At 41.2% G+C, this 22730-nt stretch overlaps 1 protein-coding gene across 2 annotated transcripts in view; it reads right to left on the bottom strand.

Annotated features, from left to right (window-relative positions):
* The window catches only part of wdr11 (WD repeat domain 11), a 236000-nt gene that overhangs the window by 162976 nt on the left and 50294 nt on the right, over positions 1-22730 (bottom strand). The window lies entirely within an intron of this gene.

The following is a 22730-nucleotide window of genomic DNA, read 5'->3' as shown; positions in this document are numbered from 1 at the left end:
TTCAAAATTCTCAATACTGCCCCCTAGCCCCAACAGGTTATTAAATCAGAGACTGAACATTAGCATACTTGCCTCCGAGCATATTACTATATGCTCGGAGGCAGTGGATGCTGTACACGCCTCCTGAGTCAGACTAAAAGTCCACTCTGAATACCTCTTCTTCGCCGGGAATGTTATGGAGCAGCCTCTGGAATAAGTTCAATTGCCCTGGGGGATAAGAACAAAGGATCCAATTAGGGAAAGTCGTATTTATGGTCGTAATGCTGGTGAATTATCATCCAGAAGGCAAGGTCAGTACAGGTGCATCAAAACTGGGACAGAGAATGCTTCTATCTCAGGGCTGTCAGACTGTTAAATAGCCTCCACCCAGTACCTTGCCCTGAACTTAGTCACTATCACTAGCCAGCTACAATAGTTGCTCCACTACAAGATTTGCGATTATGCTACGGGACTTAGAGGTAATTTGTGGTTTAGTACGGTACCCTGCGTCACCACTTTATTGCTCCAGACCAGCGCAAGAGGTAGTCAGAGCACTGATTATGCTTTTGGTTCCTACTGTGGCTCTAACTGACAATGAATGGGCGACATAAACCTAAATAGAAACTGATAATTGTGCACGACTTCAGTATTACTTACTAAAATGGTTGTTACACTAAGGTTTTTATTCTTTATTTTGTTAGGATTATTTTGCTCTTACTGTAGTACTGTAGCCAACTCCCGACCAGTCACATTGTTCAGCGCCTAAGTGGCGCAACGGTCTAAGAGACTGCATTGCAGTCCAAGCTGTGCTGCTACAGATGCTCGTCGGCCTTGACTGGGAGACCCATGAGATGACTATAGGTTTTTGGTTTCTCTCCCTCTAAAAACAGAAATAAATAATTCTAAATAACAAACTGGCTTTATTTACAAATTAGTAACAATGTCTCACCCCATGTCCAAGAATGGCCTTTTTCATCTCCAAAATATAGCTATTTTTTAAACAAATCAATTATTATTATTATTATTATTATTAATTTAGAAGATTAATATAAAAGACCACTGGATATTATTAACCCTGTTATTAGCAGGACAATCTATATTGGTCATGGCTCCTGAGTTCTCCAGCTGTATCCACTGAAAGTGCGCAAGGTTCAAGGCACGAGGGCAGGGGGCAAGGGATGGGCCGCATAGCCGCGCACAGAAGATGGAGCTAGCCCATAGGGAAGGGAGGAGGAGGAAGGGTGGACCCCCAGCCAGCCACACTGGGAAGCACAGAGCAACACTTTAAAGGGGCATTGCGCTAATAATGGCACTGACTAGGGAAACGTTCCCGCTGTTCTTAGTGCCAGTATGCACGTTCAAACTAAAACAATGTAAATAATAATGGCATCTTTATGCTTTAGTTAATAAAATAATGATAAAAATCGTCTTTCAAAATGCAGATGTTAATTTAGTTATGGATCCATAACGAATTACTATGGGAATAAATATCACTGAATTACAGAAATATTGTAACAAGTTGTCTAATGAAGGTAAACAAATTGTTGCTTACTGGAAAATACTCTAACACACGGTCACATTGTACAGCGCCATTATGGCTATTAGCAGGGGGAGATTTCTATCATCAAATGTATTTCTTATTTAGGTTGGCTGTATCACAACCGGCCGTGATTGGTTGCAATTTCAGTTTAATCCACCAGAAAAGACAAAACAAATAATACAAGAAAAAGTATTATTATTTATGTATAACAGCTGACAGTGATTGGGAGTCCCATATGGCGGCGCACAATTGGCCCAGCGTCTCTCTCTAAAAACAGAAATAGAATGTTTTGGCCTATACAAATATTATTTGGGCCTTTATTCAGATTACAAATCGCTCTTCCGTATAAAAAAAACCCTCCAAAACATCGTTATATATTATCAAGTTGATGGCACGGTCATAAAGCCCGGCACCTACATAAAGATGAGTGACTCACTCATTCATGGCTTTGGATGAAAATAAATAAGTACCAACATTCTTTCTGACAGTCTTTAATAAAGAAATGTTTTGGTTATCCTGACCTGGACACTGTGTACAGTATTATAATATCCCATTATGGGCTATTAGCAGGACAATATACCTTTACCAACACCTCTGTATTTTGATACTTTGTGGATGGGGGCTCCCGCAGTGCAAAATGCATTGCTACAGATGCAGGTTCGATACCCGTGCCGGCCGCCACCGGGACACCCATGAGGCGGCTTTTGGTTTTAATTTAGAATCCTCTATGTAATTATTGGCGGAGAGTCACGTCAAATTTTTTGATATACTGTAGGTGACATGAGCATCACTAGTGTTGAGTAATGTGCTATATAAAGTGGCGTAGGTCTTATTTACTTAAAGAGAATATTGAAGTAAGAAGCAATAGGATGAAGCAACAGCCTACAACTATTTTAGCACCGTTTCATGCTGCTCTGAGACAAGCTTGGGGACTGGTCTTGATAAATCAATGACATTTTTAATTTTCACTGAATCTCCATTTGGGTATTGGTGAGACTACAATTAGGGTGTAGAAACGTTATGCTCTTTGTGTAACCTTTATTTAACTAAGCAAGTCAGTTAAGAACAAATTCTTATTTACTAGGATAGCCTACTCCTTCCTCCACATCGGGGAATTGAACCCCGGTCTCACGCATGCCCGCACGACACAGGGATACTTTAGCAAAAATAGCCCAGTACTGTAGCCTACACCCGACCATCACGTTGTACTGCACCATATTTTCCATTCCAACCTAACGGAAACCCAGAGGGTTTTTCATTTTTCTTGGAATAGAAACACCAAAATACTAAGCAAATCTTCTTAAAATCAGTCCCATATACTATGTTGTTACAAAAAAGGGTATTCATATTTCTCGTACAGCCACTATTGAAGGCTAATGATCAAATGCTTCTCAAAGATGATCTCTGGTGGTCAAACTAGCACTAACTAGCATTAATGATACCAGTGGTTGGCACTTAAATAACATGCCATAGAATTCTGCTGCACCATGCAAGCAGTGCTGCAGTATGCTGCAACTTTTAAAATACGAACCACTGTACCATCTGGTTACCACCCTGCAACTTAGAGAGTGCTGCCCTATGTACAAAGAATTGAAATCACTGGTCACTTAAATAATGTTTACATACTGTTTCACTCATTTTAATGTATATAATGTATTCTAGTCAATGCCATCCTACTCAACTATTGCTATATTGTGTGTGTGGTGTGTGTGTGTACATATACCACCGTTCAAAAGTTTGGGGTCACTTAGAAATGTTCTTGTTTTCAATGAAAACATACATGGAATGAGTTGCAAAATGAATAGGAAATATGGTCAAGATGTTGATGAGGTTATAAATAATGAATTTTAATTGAAATAATAATTGTGTTCTTCAAACTTTGCTTTCGTCAAAGAATCCTCAATTTGCAGACTTCAAGATTTTTGGCATTCTAGTGTCAATTTGTTGAGGGAATTTGAAGATATGTCACTACATGCTTCCTGAAGCACCTCCCACAAGTTGGATTGGCTTGATGGGCACTTCTTATGTACCATACAGTCAAGCTGCTCCCACAACAGATCAAAAGGGTTGAGATCCGGTGACTGTGCTGGCCACTCCATTATAGACAGAATACCAGCTGACTGCTTCTTCCCTAAATAGTTATTGCATAGTTTTGAGCTGTGTTTTGGGTCATTGTCCTGTTGTAGGAGGAAATTGGCTCCAATTAAGGGCCGTCCACAGGGTATGGCATGGCGTAGCAAAATGGGAGTGATAGCCTTCCTTCCTCAAGATCCCTTTTACCCTGTACAAATCTCCCACTTTACCACCACCAAAGCACCCCCAGACCATCATATTGCCTCCACCATGCTTGACAGATGGCATCAAGCAATCCTCCAGCATATTTTCATTTTTTCTGCGTCTGACGAATGTTCTTCTTTGTGATCCGAACACCTCAATCTTAGATTCGTCTGGCCATAACACTTTTTTCCAATCTTCCTCTGTCCAGTGTCTGTTCTTTTGCCCATCCTAATCTTTTCTTTTTATTGGCCAGTCAGAGATATGGCTTTTTCTTTGCAACTCTGCAGAGAAGGCCAGCATCCTGGAGTCAGCCTCTTCACTGTTGAAATTGAGACTGGTGTTTTGTGGGTACTACTTAATGAAGCTGCCAGTTGAGGACTTGTGAGGCGTCTGTTTCTCAAACTAGACACTAATGTACTTGTCCTCTTGCTCAGTTGTGCTCCGGGGCCTCCCATTCCTCGGTCTATTCTGGTTAGAGCCAATTTGCGCTGTTCTGTGAAGCGAGAAGTACACAGTGTTGTACGAGATCTTCAGTTTCTTGGCAATTTCGCGCATTGAATAGCCTTCATTTCTGAGAACATGAATAGACTGACGAGTTTCAGAATAAATGTATTTGTTTCTGTAATCGAATCCACAAATGCTGATTCTCCAGATACTCAACTAGTCTAAAGAAAGATAGTTTTATTGATTCTTTAAATCAGCACAAAAGTTTCCAGCTGCTCTAACAATTTCAAAAGGGTTTTCTAATGATCAATTAGCCTTTTAAAATGATAAACTTGGATTAGCTAACAACGTGCCATTGGAACACAGGAGTGATGGTTGCTGATAATGGGCCACTGTACGCCTATGTAGATATTCCAATAAAAACATTTTTTTTAAAACAACCGTTTCCAGCTACAAAAGTCGTTTACAACATTAAAAATGTCTACATTGTATTTCTGACAAATTTGATGTTATTTTAAATGGACAAAAACAATTGCTTTTCTTTCAAAAACAAGGACGTTTCTAAGTGACCCAAAAATGTTGAACGGTAGTGTATATATAAACATATATATTTGGGTGTATGTGTCTATATGTATGTGTATATTGTTTAGGACTTGAGGTAGCCTTTAACAGAGACACAGAAAGAATATTCTTTATGTAAATAACACCACCACCACCTTGGCATTTCCTATCAGCCCTAAACACATTGTAACCATGCATTGAAACCGCAGAGTCCAGGGTGATCAGTTAACCAGGTCTCAGATACAATAAAAAATATCAGCGTCTGCCTGAGGCCCAGATCTTGACATGATATATTTTTGGTAATAAACTACAAATATTAAGATGTAAAAATGTCAAACCTTTTCTGCATTTAAGATCATACAATACAAGTCAGATTACTTTGAGATTTCAGAACAACAGTAGACTCAGACTTATTTTCCTAATAGGTATAATCCAAACAAAGAAATAGCAATTACCTTTTTTCTGGTTAGCACCATTTGGCATGTCACCACTTTCAGATACAACATGGGGATGGGGATGTGGATAGTTAAAACTGACTTACATGTAATGGTAATATTGACCTCACATCAATTTAGTTGACAAAAAACCTTTCCAATGATCACGTGGACTGGGATATGTTCTGAGAAGTCTCTGATAATAACATTGACGAATATACTGATACGGTGAGAGAGTTAATCAGGAAGTGTATAGGAGATGTTGTACCCACTGACTATTGAAACCTATCCTAACTAGAAACCGTGGATAGATGGCAGCATTAAAGCAAAATTGAAAGCGCAAACCATCGCATTTAACCGCGGCAAGGTAACTGGGAATATTGCAGAAAACAAACAGTGAAGTTATTCCCTCTGCAAGACAATCTAACAGGCAAAACGTCAGTATAGAGAGAAAGTGTAGTGAAAATTCAACGGCTCAGACACGAGACGCATGAGGCCCGCTACCAAGGACTGTGGGCTCTCCTCCGTGGATGACGTGAGTAAGACATTTAAGTGTGTTAACCCTCACAAGGCTGCAGGTCCAGATGGCATCCCTAGCCGCATCTTCGGAGCATGCGCAGACCAGCTGGCGGGTGTTTAACCTGATATGGATAGGGGGCAGTATTTTCACGGCCGGATGAAATACTTCTCTTGCCCAGAAACAAGAATATGCATATTATTAGTGGATTTGGATAGAAAACACTCTGAAGTTTCTAAAATTGTTTGAATGGTGTCGGAGTATAACAGAACTCATATGGCAGGCAAAAACCTGAGAAAAAGTCAACCAGGAAGTATAGGATCTGAGAAATGTAGTTCTTTCTAGTCCATTCGAAACTACAGTATCTGTGCTGTTACGTTGCACTTTCTAAGGCTTCCATTGGCTGTCTAAAGCCTTCAGAAAGTGGATTGAGCCTTCTCCTGTCTCTGGGCAGTGTATAGGAGCTCAGTTACTGAGTGGTCTGCCTGAGGACAAAGAGATTGGATATGCGTGTTCCCGCAAGCACGCTGTTTTTTCTTTTCCTCCTTGAATGAATACACTATTCATTATAGCAATTTAACGTTAAAAATACCATAAAAATGTATTTTAAACAGCGTTTGACATGCTTCTAAGTATGGTAATGGCATATTGACTTTTTGTGTCTCGAAATGCGCTCGCGCGTTACCCTTTGGATAGTGACCTGAACGCACGAACAAAACGGATGTATTTGGACATAACTATGGATTATTTCAAACAAAAACAACATTTCTTGCAGAAGTAGCAGTCCTGGGAGTGCATTCTGACGAAGATCAGCAAAGGTAATACAATATTTGAGTTTATGTTGCCCCGAACTTGGCGGGTGTCTGAATAGCTCGCCGTGATGGCGAGCTATGTACTAAGAATATTGAAAAATGTGCTTTCGCCGAAAAGCTATTTTAAAATCTGACACAGCGATTGCATAAAGGAGTTTTGTAAATTCACCAGAAGTTTTTGGTGGGAATACATTTTCTGAACATCACGCGCCAATGTAAAAAGCTGTTTTTGGATATAAATATGAACTTGATTGAACAAAACATGCATGCATCGTATAACATAATGTCCTAGGAGTGTCATCTGATGAAGATCATCAAAGGTTAGTGCTTCATTTAGCTGTGTTTTGGGTTTTATTGACATACATGCTTGCTTGGAAAATGGCTGTGTGGTTATTTTGGTCTATGTACTCTCCTATCATAATCTAATGTTTTGCTTTCGCTGTAAAGCCTTTTTGAAAATCGGACAACGTGGTTGGATTCAGGAGAGGTTTATCTTTCAAATGGTGTAAAATAGTCGTATGTTTGAGAAAATTGAATTGTGGTATTTTAGTTGTTTTTGTATTTTGCGCCATGCGATCCCATTGGCTGTTGGCTAGGGGTTCCGGTGGCGGAACGGGGTTCCGCTAGTGGAACGCCTAGATCTAAGAGGTTTTAAGGACAAATTCAATCTCTCACTAGTACAAGTCTGCTGTCCCCACATGCTTCAAGATGGCCAGCATTGTTTCTGTACCCAAGAAAGCAAAGGTACCTAAAACTAAATGACCATCTCTCCGTAGCACTCATTTCTGTCATCATGAAGTGATTTGAGAGACTAGTCAAGGATCATGTCACCTCTACTTTACTTGTTACCCTAGACCACTTCAATTTGCTTACCGCCCAAATAAATACACAGACGATGCAATCGCCATCGCACTGCCCTATCCATTCTGGACAAGAGGGATTCAACACCATAGTACCCTCCAAGCTCATCATTAAGCTCAAAGCCCTGGGCATGAACCCCGCCCTGGGCATGAACCCCGCCCTGGGCAACTGGGTCCTGTACTTCCTGACGGGCCACATAAAACCCTCACAAGCTTTTACAAATGCACAATTGAGAGCATCCTGTCGGGCTGTATCACCGCCTGGTATGGCAACTACCCCACCTGCAGGGATCTCCAGAGGGTTGTGTAGTCTGCCCAACGCATCACCAGGGGCAAACTACCTGACCTACAGGACACTTACACTTACAGCAGCCGATGTCACAGGAAGGCCAAAAAGATCATCAAGGACAACGACCACCCGAGCCACTGCCTGTTCACCCCGCTATCACCCAGAAGGCGAGGTCAGTACAGGTGCATCAAAGCTGGAACCTAGAGACTGAAAAATGGCTTCTATCTCAAGAACATCACCAGCACAGTGGCTGCAGCCTATATAAACTCAGCAAAAAAGAAACGCCCCTTTTTCAGGACCCTGTCTTTCAAAGATAATTCGTAAAACCCAAATAACTTCACAGATCTTCATTGTAAAGGGTTTAAACACTTTCTCATGCTTGTTCAATGAACCGAACAATCACACCTGTGGGACAGGTACAGGATGGCAACAATAACTGCCAGAGTTACACCAGGAATGCACAATCCCTCCATCAGTGCTCAGACTGTCCGCAATAGGCTGAGAGGCTGGACTGAGGGCTTGTAGGCATGTTGTACAGTGCCTTGCAAAAGTATTCATACCCCTTGGCGTGTTCCCTATTTTGTTACATTACAACCTGTAATTTGAGTGGATTTTTATTTGGATTTAATGTAATGGACATACACAAAATAGTTTAAAATTGGTGAAGTGAAATGGAAAAAACAACTTGTTTACAAACAAAACGCTAAAGTGGTGGGCGCATTTGTTTTCACCCCCTTTGCTATGAAGCTCCTAAATACAATCTGGTGCAACCAATTACCTTCAGAAGTCACAGAATGAGTTAAATAAAGTCCACCTGTGTACAATCTAAGTGTCACATGATCTGTCACATGATCTCAGTATATATACATAAGTTCTGAAAGGCCTCAGAGTCTGCAACACAACTAAGCAAGGGGCAACACCATGAAGACCAAGGAGCTCTCCAAACAGGCCAGGGACAAAGTTGTGGAAAAGTACAGATCAGGGTTGGTTTATAAAAAAATATCCGAAACTTCCCACGGAGCACCATTAAATCCATTAAACATTTTCATGAATATGGCACGACAACAAACCTGCCAAGAGATGGCAGACCACCAAAACTCACAGACCAGGGAAGAAGGGCATTAATCAGAGGCACAACAAAGAGACAAAGATAACCCTGAAGGAGCTGCAAAGCTCCACAGCAGAGATTGGAGTATCTGTCCATAGGACCACTTTAAGCCATACACTCCACAGAGCTAGGATTTACGGAAGAGTGGCCAGAAAAATGTCATTGCTTAAAGAAAAAAATAAGCAAACTTTTGGTGTTAGCCAAAAGTCATGTGTGAGACTCCCCAAACATATGGAAGAAGGTACTCTGGTCAGATGAGACTAAAATTTTGCTTTTTGGCCATCAAGGAAAACACTATTTCTGGCACAAAGTCAACACCTCTCATCACCCCGAGACACCATACCCACAGTGAAGTATGGTGGTGGCAGCATCATGCTGTGGGGATGTTTTTAAATCGGTAAGGACTGGGAAACTGGTCAGAATTGAAGGAATGATAGATGGCGCTAAATACAGAGAAATTATTGAGGGGAAACCTGTTTCTGCCTTCCTGCAGGCTCATCCAGACATGACCTTCCAGCATGACAATGCCACCAGCCATACTGCTCGTGATTTCCTGCAAGGCAGGAATGTCAGTGTTATGTCATGGCCAGCGAAGAGCCCATATCTCAATCCCATTGAGCACATCTGGGACCTGATGGATCGGAGGGTGAGGGCTCAGTGCTTCTCCTTCCATTAGGGCGCTTCCCCCTTAATACCCAATTAAATAGCCAGCATCAGCTGCGCAAAAGTGGTGTTGTGATGGAGACGCGAATAAGGATGTGTTCAACCCTCAGTTCTGAAGCTTCTCTCTTCCGTTTGTTTTGTTGCATTTAAACGTGTGCTTTTGTAGCCTAATAGCAAGTTTGCCCAGGATCGGATCCACTCTTTGCATCCGTTGGACTACACATCTCCGTTGTTCTTCGTGGCCTTTCTCAGCTGGAGATCTGTTGGCGGATTGGATTGTCTGACTGACCGACTACAACCTTTTTGTATACGGTATTTCATTTGTTTTGGTGTGATGTATACCGTGATGATTTATGTAGTTGTAGTTGAGGACTTAAGATTTGATACGCTTTATGGTTGTGGTAAAATAATTGTTATTTTGATTGATACTGGGTTTACGCTACACTTGTATGAACGGACAAACATTGCGTGACTAAGGTCACTTGAGTTCCCTGAACTACTTTACCGAGCAAGACTCTTTTTGGCCCGAGGTACAGGACTTTTCTGGAGGAACCAGAGCTCATTATGTGTTATATTATTATGTGTGTGTGTAATCATTTATGTTGGTAATACAACCCATGCAAAAGAATACAGTTGTTTTGAAGTTATTTCCAATGTTTTAAGGGTTTATGAAAAGTGTATGCCCATCCTGACTTATACATGCGTCCTTTGTATTGGTGTAGACTTGACGGACCAGATGGGACTCATTCCCTCCCAAACCAAAAGGAAAAACCAATATTTTCTCTGTAGGCACAACCAACCTGGCACCCCTATAAAGAATAATCTCAAGTCAAAACCGTTACAATATGAACAATAAAATGTGATTTGATTATTTCAACCTGACTCAAATAATACAAGGTCCAATCAGAGTAACTAAGTCATCCAAGACTCAAATTGATCTGGTGTTTACTAACAGACCTGATCGAATAATTAAGTCCAGTAATTTACGAACTGGCATATCTGACCACATTGGTGGTTAGAAAGCTCACTAAAAAGATATTTAAGCACCATATTAATGTACGATAATCCTGAAAGGTGAGCAGAGTAACTGCGATGCAGCTATAAGTCAAATTGACTGGTCTGATCTGTTAAGCAATGTGTGGATACAGAGCATTTGTCAGCTATTGACAAAGTTGATACCTTTTTTACTAGGAAATGTCAACGTAAGCCAAGACGAAAAGCCGCTCTACCATGGCTCAATGCGGACCTCTGGAGGCAGATGAGAAAATTGGATTTTTCCATGAAAAAATTACTAGTCTGGTAAGAATGATGACAGACAAATATTTGCATCACTGAAAAATAAGGTGGTTAGGAATATAAAAATGCAAAAGCAGAGTGATCAATGAAGCAAAGGAAATGGCAAAGTTATTTGGGAATATCTCAAACTATAGGGAGAGGAGCTGAAAGGTCCAAAAAACATCTTGAATTAAAGGTTAATGGGATTCTAATTCAAGACTCCAATTTCATATCCACCACCTTTAACAACGTTTTTGTTGACTGTCAGGTAACTGGCTCAAAGATTTTCAGTTCTCATTCCCATAGACAATAATAAACCAATATTCAGAATTCCTGAAATCTCAGCGTCAGCAGTGGACAGTATTATTAGCAAATATGGGTTCTTCCCCAACGCTTGGAAGTCTGCTGCAGTGATACCTGTTTTCAAATCTGGTGACCCAACACTGATGGAAAATTACAGACCTATAAGCATTCTTCCAGTGCTATCAAAAGTAGCTGAAAGATGGGTGGTTGATCATCTGACTGATCACCTCATTCAGGGCAACTCCATACATCAAATGCAATTTGGATTCAGAACGAACCATTCTACCGAAACAGCCAATTACTATTTTCTGGAGTGCATTAAATCTAAACTGAACATAGGTGGTGAAGTCAGCACAGTCATTTTGGATCTTAAAAAGGCCTTGATACTGTGAATCATGAGGTCCTCCTATCCAAACTATCCTCCCTTAATGTGTCCTCTGACGTCATTAGTTGGATGTATTCCTTCCTATCTGACAAACAGAAGTGAAAGGGTTCGTTTGGGGAACACTCGGTCGGACTCTCTTTACTATAACATTGGGGTCCCACAATTTCCTGAAATCTCAGGTTCAGCAGTGGACAGTATTATTAGCAAATACGGGTTCTTCCCCAATGCTTGGAAGTTTGCTGCAGTGATTCAATGTAAGGCCCCCTTCTGTTTACCATCTATATAAATGATCTCCCACTAGCTTGCCCACAAGTTAACACGCAGATGATACAATTCAAATCAACTTCATTTATAAAGCCCTTCTTACATCAGCTGATATCTCAAAGTGCTGTACAGAAACCCAGCCTAAAACCCCAAACAGAAAGCAATGCAGGTGTAGAAGCACGGTGGCTAGGAATAACTCCCTAGAAAGGCCAGAATTTAGGATGAAACCTAGAGAGGAACCAGGCAATGAGGGGTGGCCAGTCCTCTTCTGGCTGTGCCGGGTGGAGATTATAACAGAACATGGCCAAGATGTTCAAATGTTCATAGATGACCAGCAGGGTCAAATAATAATAATCACAGCTCTGGACGTACACTCAAAAAAATAGACAATTGGTTGTGAAGTTAACTGAAGCTATGGTACATGTTTCGAAATGAATGACTAACTCTTGCCTCCAATTAAATATCAACAAGACTGTTTGTTCGTATGTACTTCTGTAAGAAATCCATTGATTCTTCCCAACGAGCTGTTCTTGTTAATGGTGAGAATCTGAAAGTTGTGTCTAACTTCAGGTATCTTGGTGTCATTTTCGACTCCAACTTGGCATTTAAGAAACATGTGAAGGTGGTGTTTAACACGGTTAAGTTTGGATTATCCAACTTTAGGTTTATAAGACCTTTCCTTCGTCTGGAGGCCGCCAAACTATATATGCATGCTATGATCTTCTCACATTTTGAGATATTGCCTCACATGCTGGTCACAAGCAGGAGCTACTACTCTGAAACCAATTGAATTACAGTTGTGGCCAAAAGTTGAGAATGACACAAATATACATTTTCACAAAGTCTGCTGCCTCAGTTTGTATGATGGCAATTTGCATATACTCCAGAATGTTATGAAGAGTGATCAAAGTCCCTCTTTGCCATGCAAATGAACTGAATCCCCCCAAAAACATTTCCACTACATTTCAGCCCTGCCACAAAAGGACCAGCTGACATAATGTCAGTGATTCTCTTGTTAACACATGTGTGAGTGTTGACGAGGACAAGGCTGGAGATCACTCTGTCATGCTGATTGAGTTTGAATAACAGACTGGAAGCTTCAAAAGGAGGGTGGTGCTTGGAATCATTGTTCTACCTCTGTCAACCATGGTTACCTGCAAGGAAACACGTGCCGTCATCATTGCTTTGCACAAAATGGGCTTCACAGGCAAGGATATTGCTGCCAGTAAGATTGCACCTAAATCAACCATTTATCAGATCATCAAGAACTTCAAGGACAGCGGTTCAATTGTTGTGAAGACGGCTTCAGGGAGCCCAAGAAAGCCCAGCAAGCGCCAGGACCGTCTCCTAAAGTTGATTCAGCTGCGGGATCAGGGCACTAGTTCAGGAATGGCAACAGGCAGGTGTGAGTGCATCTGCACGCACAATGAGGCAAAGACTTTTGGAAGATTGCTTGGTGTCAAGAATGGCAGCAAAGAAGCCACTTCTCTCCAGGAAAAACATTAGGGACAGACTGATATTCTGCAAAAGGTACAGAGATTGGACTGCTGAGGACTGGGGTAAAGTCATTTTCTCTGATGAATCCCCTTTCCGATTGTTTGGGGCATCCGGAAAAAAGTTTGTCCGGAAAAGACAAGGTGAGCACTACCATCAGTCCTGTGTCATATGCCAACAGTAAAGCATCCTGATACCATTCATGTGTGGGGTTGCTTCTCAGCCAAGGGAGTTGGCTCACTCACAATTTTGCCTAAGAACACAGCCATGAATAAAGAATGGTACCAACACATACTCCGAGAGCAACTTCTCCCAACCATCCAGGAACAGTTTGGTGACCAACAATGCCTTTTCCAGCATGATGGAGCACCTTGCCATAAGACAAGTGATAACTAAGTGGCTCGGGGAACAAAACATCAATATTGTGGGTCCATGGCGAGGAAACTCCCCAGACCTTAATCCCATTGAGAACTTGTGGTCAATCCTCAAGAGGCGGGTGGACAAACAAAAACCCACAAATTCTGACAAACTCCAAGCATTGATTATGCAAGAGTGCAGCTGCCATCAGTCAGGATGTGGCCCAGAAGTTAATTGACAGCATGCCAGGGTGGATTGCAGAGGTCTTGAAAAAGAAGGGTCAACACTGCAATTATTGACTCTTTACATCAACTTCATGTAATTGTCAATAAAAGCCTTTGACACTTATGAAATGCTTGTAATTATACTTCAGTATTCCATAGTAACACCTGACAAAAATATCTAAAGTATCCAAATATCTGAAGCAGCAAACTGTGTAAAATAATATTTGTGTCATTCTCAAAACTTTTGGCCACAACTGTACTCTACAAACACTTAACATTTTTGATAACAAACCAAACAGTTTCCACCATTGTCATTTCATTTACAGACAATTTAATTAGTCTGGATAGCTTTAAGATCCTGCATGGTCTTGCCCCTCCACCCCTATGCCGGCATATGCTCAAGGAAAGCACCTCCAAGATAACAAGGGCAGTAACTAAAGTGGATTGCGTTGTCCCATTTCGACACAGTACAATCAGCCAAATCTGTTAAAGCTACAATATACTGTATCGCAATGCCCATGGACTTGAGAAGCTGCACTGATTATTGTACTTTTACATTTGAATTGAAAGCATGGCTAAAATCTATCCAAACCTGTACACGAGTTAGTTGATGATAGTGTTGCAGTTGTCGTTAGAATACTATATTATTGGATGTAATGTATTTGCAATTTTTATTGTTTTAGTGAGTATATGTATTGTGGTTGTGTAATGGTCCTTAGCTGCCCTGGGACGACAGGTGCAAATTATCTTTTGGCTAACCCCGGCACATTTACATGGATGTTGCATTATTGATGTTGATTAATGTGCATTGTCCCCTTTAAATAAATAACTCATGAGAGCTGGCCATTATCCAAGAGAAGCCAACAGAACAGCCCATTTCAGACCCCGACCACAGGCAGGACCCACCAACCCATCAGACCCCTACTCCTAGCACCCCTGAAGCCTTCCTGACATCCCCCACACACCCACTGAGGGCCCATTGAGGGCCCAGCTGGAAAGGGTGGCCACAGCACTCAAGGGAGTGATTGAAAAAGTCTCTTCCACATTCCCCAATTGAAGGCTGGTCATCGCTACCCTTCTTCCATGAAGACTTTCACCCTGCCACCATACAGCGGGCCAATGCAAGCATTTCCCGTGACTGTGCCTCAAAACCCAAACCCCTACCTGGCCCATCACCGAACCCCGAATTTGGACAGCCTATACGACCAGATACAGCTCAACAAGACGACAATCCCAACCTTTGCCAGGACTCTGAAAGACATCACATTTAAACGCAGCCTCAGCACATTTACATTTACGTCATTTAGCAGACGCTCTTATCCAGAGCGACTTACAAATTGGTGCATTCACCTTAAGATATCCAGTGGAACAACCACTTTACAATAGTGCATCTAAATCTTTTAAGGGGAGGGGGGGTTAGAAGGATTACTTTATCCTATCCCAGGTATTCCTTAAAGAGGTGGGGTTTCAGGTGTCTACGGAAAGTGGTGATTGACTCCGCTGGCGTCGTGAGGGAGCTTGTTCCACCATTGGGGTGCCAGAGCAGCGAACACCCTGCCCAGATCTAAAAGACTCCTTACCAGACCTGCACCCAGTGGACCTGCACCCAGACAACAGCACTACCCCAACCAGTCAACCCCCCCCCAAACAAACCCTCGCCACACCCTTTATAGCCCCCACTACTATACTGGGTCACAACTCTGACAGCTCTGTCGCATGATGGGTCTGTAAATAATCAATGCTAGGCTTCGAGGGGACTCAGAGTAGGTACACCTACAGCTCATCCCTTGGCAGTACTACTGTAGATTACTTCATCACGACCACAAACTCAGAGCGTACACACTCAGCCCACTTGGGGGCGGAAGGTAGCCTGGTGGTTAGAGCGTTGGGCCAGTAACCGGAAGGTTGCTGGATCGAAACCCCGAGCTGACAAGTTAAAAATCTGTTGTTCGGCCCAAGCAAGGCAGTTAACCCACTGTTCCCCGGGCGCCGAAGACGTGGATGTCGAATTAAGGCAGCCCCTGCACCTCTCTGATTCAGGAGGGGTTTGGCTAAATGCAGAAGACACATTTCAATTGAATACATTCAGGTAGACAACTGACTAGGTATCCCCCTTTCCCTTTCCACATCCCATACAGTTGGTACTGACACCCCTATTAGATCAAAGCAAAATCACAGTCTCCTTGATCAGAGCAATACTGAATCATGAGATAAAGCCGAACAAACTACATAGTATTAAGTAGTGATGTACTAATATGATATTTTTGGTCGATACCGATATGCAATATTTTCCTTGCCCCCAAAAAACATTACAATTAACACACACACACACACAGCGGTCTAAGGCACTGCATCTCAGTGCAAGAGGTGTCACTACAGTCCTTGTTTGGAAGACAGGCTGTAACGGATCCTGGTGTGATTGGGAGTCCCATAGGGCGGCGCACAACTGGCCCAGCGTCGTCCGGGTTTGACCGGGATAGGCTGTCATTGTAAATAAAATTTGTTCTTAACGGACTTGCCTAGTTAAGTAAAAAGGTTGAACACACACACCACACTGACCAAAACGTAAATTTGTTGGCATTTACATATGTCCCCATTACCAGTAAAACAATCAAAACCTATTTATTTCACTTACTTGCTGTGCTGTTTCATTGTTCATTTGTTCAGTCGTTTCATTCTCAACCATGATTGCATCATACATGTCAAGCAGTGAAGTTTCAGCTCTGTCTGTCCGTGGCCGCTCTTCCTCTGTGCGCACTGCCACTGTTTCAAATCTTGTCCAGCTGTGTATGTAACATTTCACATAAACCCTGTTTCTTGTCTGCATCGAAGTCCAGTCCTTGATCATAGCATGTTGTCAAGGGCAACTGTTTCATTCGCCAATGTGGGCCAGTAAAAACATCCACCTCGTCGGGAAAAGGGGCCATCTTCACGCCATAGAAACTAGTCCGCACTAACGTTGCTGGCTAACTGGTTAGCTTAGCATTGGCAAAGTCAGAATGGGCATGCGCACTCCACTGTTATGTGACAGAATCGGTGTCGTTAGAATTAGAAAACTACTCTGAACAAAAATTAAAGCAACATGTAAAGTGTTTGTCCCAAGTTAAACGAGTTGAAAAAAATTATCCCAGAAATGTTCCATTACGCACATAAAGCTTCTCAAATGTTGTGCAGATTTGTTTACATCCCTGTCAGTTCTGTTGCGCAGTCATTTCAATGCCATGACAGAGGGCATCACGTCTGCTGCAGGCGCAGTTGATGTGATTACTTCTTGAATCAGTTGTTCAAATGGAGCTAGCTGGCGTGTTCATATTTCCAAGTTTCAAACATGTTCTCAAATGCCATTGAAATGAGCATGCAATACGACTTTCCCCAGTACAAAATCCTCAACAACCCACTGTGCTGTCAGCATGCTCATGAGGCTGATATTGCTGGTCCAAATGTCGGTCGTGAAGCTAATAGCAGTGACGCTATTACTGTGCAACTCCAGGGCAACATCTGAAAAATAGTACCAAACATTTTTTGGGACATTCTACCGGTGCTCGACCAGTCGGCGAAAGCCAACATCACCCACAACAAAGAACGGTTGATTGTCAAGGGCAATGAATTCCATTATCTAGGCGTTAATGGATTTTGCCTTTGAGTTGTCTCGCTGAAATGTTCTTACTCTTTCAAATGACTGCTCGACTTGTTGACTGCTTGAACCACACAGCAGACATTGTGGGCTAGGTTAGGAATGCTGTGTTGCACGTTTAGAGCAGAATTTTACGTGGCATCATTACAACATGTACCTACGGTATATACAAAGACGTCCTCATATATCTGTGTTATATAGGTATGCATATGTTGGCATTTTTTGATAATATCGGCCGATTCCGATATGTTCAACGATATATCGTGCATCCCGACTATTAAGAAATGCTATAGATGGAAGGAAAGTAGTGTAGAAACCTACCAAAAAAAACTATTGGGCAACAACAAATTAAATTCCTTTTAGACAACTTCCTGGACAAAACATTTCACTGCAATAGTGAAGGCGTAAATTTGCCAGTAGAAAGCCTAAACAGTATATTTTCCTTTTCACTTCCCTGATCAAATCAAAAAAAATCTATCCAACCAAAAACACAGAGACTAAGAAAGCCTGAGCCTACGCCTTCACTATGGTCAAACACTAAAACAGTACAGAAATACAGTAAGGAAAAAGAACAAACAGCAGAAACCAACTCAATGTATTTGAAGTATCCATAGAATTGAACCACTTGTGGGAAAACTGGAACACACTAAACAAACACGAAGAGCTATCTATCCAAAATGAAGATGTATGGACTTCTCCAATACAAAGAACAAACAGCAAAAACATACAATGAGGGAAAAAAATATTATTTCCCTCATTAAAATGCTAATCAATTTATAACATTTTTGACATGCGTTTTTCTGTATTTTTGTTGTTGTTATTCTGTCTCTCACTGTTCAAATAAACCTACCATTAAAATTATAGACTGATCATTTCTTTGTCAGTGGGCAAACGTACAAAATCAGCAGGGGATCAAATACTTTTTTCCCCTCACTGTACACATGATGATCAATTACAGATCTTAGAATCACCTATTAAAAGACTAACAGGACCCACTGGTTTCGCCAATAACATTGAATTAACTACAGGACAAAATATAAACCCTCCAAGCCAAAAAGGCCTGTGGTGTTGATGGTATCCTAAATGAAATGATAAAATATGCAGACAACAAATTCCAATTGGCTACACGATTTCAATTGGCTACACTATTTAACATCCTTAGCTCGGGCTTCTTCCCCAATATTTGGAACCAAGGACTGATTACCCCAATAACGATGATCTGCGTCAACAGCAACCTCTGGAAAACCATCTGCATTATCATTAACAGACTACTACATTTCCTCAGTGAAAACATCCTGACCAAATGTCAAATTGCCTTTTTACCAAGTTATTGTACGACAGACCCCATATCCACCCTGCAAACCCTAATTGACAAAAAAAAAACAAAGCAAAGTCTTCTCATGCTTTGTTGGCATCTAAAAAGCTATTGACTCAATTTGGGGGTCTGCACGAACATACATTTATGGGACAAAACTAAAACATTTTTTTTTTAAATCTACACAAACAAGTGTGTGGTTAAAATTGGCTAAAAACTCACAGGTTTCTTTGTGGGGTGTGGGGTGAGACAGGGATGTAGCTTGAGCCCCACCTTCTTCAACACATACAGTACCAGTCAACCGTTTGGACACACCTACTCATTCAAGGGTTTTAATTTTGACAATTTTCTACATTGTAGAATAATAGTGAATACATCAAAACTATGAAATAACACATATGGAATCACGTAGCAACCACTTTTTTTAACAAATCTAAATATATTTGATATGAAATTCTTCAAAGTAGCTACCCTTTGCCTTGACAGCTTCTACCAACCAGCTTCACCTGGAATGCTTTTCCAACAGTCTTGGAAGAGTTCCCACATATGCTGAGCACTTGTTGGATGCTTTTCCTTCACTCTGCAATCCAACTCATCCCAAACCATCTCAATTGGGTTGAGGTCAGGTGATTGTGGAGGCCAGGTCTTCTGATGCAGCACTCCATCACTCTCCTTCTTGGTCAAATAGCCCTTACATAGTCTGGAGGTCTTGGGTCATTGTCCAGAGTTGACATCAATGAAGCTGGAAGACGGCAGTCAAACACTGGAGCTAAATGTCAACATTAAAGATGAAGAAGAGGAGGAGATGATTGGGAAATCTAGTCCCACCAAGCACAAACCAGATGGCATGGCGTATCACTGCAGAATGCTGTGGTAGCCACGCTGATTAAGTGTACCTTGAATTCTATATAAAACCACAGACAGTGTCACCAGCAAAGCACCCCCACACCATCACACATCCTCCTCAATGCTTCATGGTGGGAAACGCATGCGGAGATCATCCGTTCGCCTACTCTGCATCTCACAAAAGATATGGTGGTCTTTGTGAGACGCAGTCAGACCAAAGGACAGATTTCCACCGATCTAACGTTCATGTTTCTTGTCCCAAGCAAGTCTCATCTTATTATTAGTGTCCTTTAGTAGCGGTTTCTTTGAAGCAATTCAACCATGAAGGCCTGATTCACACAGTCTCTGAACAGTTAATGATATGTGTCTGTTTCTTGAACTCTGTGAAGCATTTATTTGGGCTGCCATTTCTGAGGCTGGTAACTCTAATGGATAAGGGTTTGGCCAGGGTAGACCGTCATTGTAAATAAGAATTGTTCTTAATTAACTGACTTGCATAGTTAAATAAAGATCAAATACATTTCAAATTATTAACATTTCCTCTGCAGCAGAGGTAATTCTGGGTCTTCCTCATGAGTCAGTTTCATCATAGCACTTGATGGTTTTTCAAATCAAACTATGTCACATGCGCCGAACACAACAAGTGTAGACCATACCGTGAAATGTCTACTTAACCAACAGTGCAGTTCAAGAAGAGTTAAGAAAATATTTACCAAATAAACTGAAGTAAAAAATTATAAAAAGTAACAATAACAACGCTAGTGTGCGGGTAATTTGTACATGTAGTGAAGTGACTTTGCATACATAATAAACAGAGCGATTGGTCTTTTACCAAATAAGGCCATCTTCTGTATACTACCCCTGCCTTGTCACAACACAACTGATTGGCTCAAACACATTAAGAAGGAAAGGAATTACACAAATTAACTTAAGGCAGCACACCTGTTAATGACTACCTCATGAAGCTGGTTGAGAGAATGCCAAGAGTGTGCAAAGCTGTCATCAAGGCAAAGGGTGGCTACTTTAAAGAACCTAAAATATACTTTGATTTGTTTAACACTTTTTGCGTCGTCCAAACTTTTGACTGGTACTGCATATCAATGAATTGGCGAGGGCACTACAACAGTCTGCAGCACCCGGCCTCACCCTTCTAGAATCTGAAGTCAAATGTCTACTTAAATCAGTTATAGAAACCATTGCCCTCTACGGTTGTGAGGTCTGGGGTCCGCTCACCAACCAAGAATTCAGCAAATGGGACAAACACTAAATTGAGAATATGCATGTAGAATTCTGCAAAACATCTCCCTTGAACAATGTAAAACACGAAATAATGCATGCAAAGCAGAATAAGGATGATATCTTCTAATTATCAAGATCAAGAAAAAAATAATTTAAATTCAACAGCAATTCCCAAACCTCACATCACCTATAGAGAGATAAACTGAGAGAAGAGTCCCCTCAGCAAGCTGGTCCTGGGGCTCTGTTCACAAACACAAAGAGATGCCACTGAGCCCCACGAAACCAACACAATTCGACCCAACCAAATCATGTGAAAACAAAAATAATAATTACTTGGCACAAAAGAACTAAACAAAAAAACTAAGTTATTTAGCCCTAAACAGAGAGTACACAGTGGCAGAATACCTGACCATTGTGATTTGCCCAAAATTAAGGTTAGCATAGTCTTGCTATTGAGAGAGGCCGCCGTAGCCAGACCTGGTTCTTGAGAAGACCGACTGCCCACAAATGTGCCCACATTTGGTGGAAACTGACCTGACCATATTAAAAAGACACAATTCCCTCTTATTACACAGACCCAACTCCCATATATATTAGGTGAAATACCACAGTGTGCAATCCCAGCAGCAAGATTTGTGACCTGTTGCCACAAGGGCAACCAGTGAAGCAAACACCATCGTGAATACAAATGATATTTATACTGAACAAAAACAGAACACAACAATTTCATCAATTTTATTGAGTTACAGTTCATAGAAGGAAAAAGTTAATGGAAATAAATTCATTAGGCCCTAATCTAAGGAATTCACATGACTGGGCAGGGGCGCAGTCATGGGTGGGCCTTGGGGGGGGGGCATAGGCCCACCTACTGGGGAGCCAGGCCCAGCCAATCAGAATACGTTTTTTCCCCAGATAAGGGGTTATTACAGACCGAAATACAGTGCATTCAAAAAGTATTTAGACCCCTTGACTTTTTCCACATTTTGATACATTAGAGCCTTATTATAAAATTGATGTTAAAAACAATTCACTCATTTACCTAGACACTATACCCCATAATGACAAAGCAAAGAGAGGTTGACATTTTTGCACAAGTATAATTTTTTTTCTTTAAATGACGAGTTTCAGAAGAAAGTTATTTGTTTCTGGCCATTTTGAGCCTGTAATCGAACCCACAAATGCTGATGCTCCAGATACTCAACTAGTCTAAAGAAGGCCAGTTTTATTGCTTCTTTAAATCAGGACAACGGTTTTCAGCTGTGCCAACAATTGCAAAAGGGTTTTCTAATGATCAATTAGGCTTTTAAAATGATAAACTTGGTTTAGCTAACACAATGTGCCATTGGAACACAGGAGTGATGGTTGCTGATAATGGGCCTCCGTATGCCTATGTAGATATTCAATAAATATTTTTTTTTATTTTTTTTTCAATCAGCCGTTTCCAGCTACAATAGTCATTTACAACATTAACAATGTCTACACACCCCCCCTAAAAGATTTAGATGCACTATTGTAAAGTGGTTGTTCCACTGGATATCATAAGGTGAATGCACCAATTTGTAAGTCGCTCTGGATAAGAGCGTCTGCTAAATGACTTAAATGTAAATGTTATTTTAATGGACAAAAAATGTGCTTTTTTTTTCTTCCAAAAACAAGGACATTTCTAAGTGACCCCAAACTTTTGAACGGTAGTGTATGTAAATAAGGTATTACTGTTTTTTATCTTTTATAAAGTCGCAAATATTTCAAAAACCTGTTTTCGCTTTGTTATTATGGGGTATTGTGTGGAGACTAATGAGGAACATTTTAATTTAATCCACTTTAAAATAAGGCTGTAATGTAACATGTGGAAAAGGTCAAGGGGTGTCAATACTTTCCGAATGCACTGTACTACTCAGTTTCATCATCTG

This window comes from Salmo salar, chromosome 18 (genome assembly GCF_965601325.2).
Source record: "Salmo salar chromosome 18, fSalSal1, whole genome shotgun sequence".
Classification (NCBI taxonomy): domain Eukaryota; kingdom Metazoa; phylum Chordata; class Actinopteri; order Salmoniformes; family Salmonidae; genus Salmo; species Salmo salar.
Note: the sequence above shows the minus strand (reverse complement) of the source record. Positions and strands in the feature narration are given on the sequence as shown.